Here is an 838-nt window from a genome sequence, read left to right on the forward strand (position 1 = left end):
GGGATACATACAGTTTGATACAGAATTAACAGTATGAGCAGAGTAGTACATACATAGAATAAGCTGTAAGTAATATCAATTTGCTAGATTAATAAGATAAAGAGAAATAAATGTAAATATAAAGACGGGTAAATGACAGAGCAGTATGACACTATAAGCAATATGAACAGTAGAGATGAGATGCCAGATATATAAAGAATATACACAGTATGAACAGTGTGGTGTGCAGTGAGTGAACATGGGTATATTTATTATATAGTCACTGGATTAAGGTGTCTGTGTGCTGCTGCTGTGTGTGGATTTCTGTAAGAGCAGATGGAGGTTAAATCTTACTTAAGCTTCTGCAGCTCTCTTTAAAACATATTTATAACTTTACTCTGCTGAGGGCTCTTTGCAGACGACCAAGAAGTCGGCTCTATTTAAGCTTCGCCTGTTCTGTTGCAAATAATGAGCTTTATTCCGACAGAAATTTTTTTTTTTTTTTTTTTTTGCTGCTTTGAAGTGTTTCTCGTAATTCGCGTTCACAGTTTATAAACACACCCGTAAATGTCGCTGCCTTGGAGTTTTAAAAATAGAAAAACAAAACGAGCAGCTGTTTGATTTATGTACGTTTTAGAAATAGAGTAGCAAAGAGAGGCTTTGTGCGGCAGGGGGCGGGAGAGACCTCGTAACTATTACCTCAGACGTGTAATTACTGCAGAATCACTTAAGGCCATTCGCCGCTGTGTAAAACGTAACTTTAATCCATCAGTGGAGGATTTTCCTCTGCCCTCTGACCCCTCCTGAACGTCTCGTTTAAAGCCCCTATTTACAGGTTTGGTTGTTAGTCGCCGAAAGA

The sequence above is a fragment of the Amphiprion ocellaris genome, chromosome 2 (assembly GCF_022539595.1).
Source record: "Amphiprion ocellaris isolate individual 3 ecotype Okinawa chromosome 2, ASM2253959v1, whole genome shotgun sequence".
Taxonomy (NCBI): Eukaryota; Metazoa; Chordata; class Actinopteri; family Pomacentridae; genus Amphiprion; species Amphiprion ocellaris.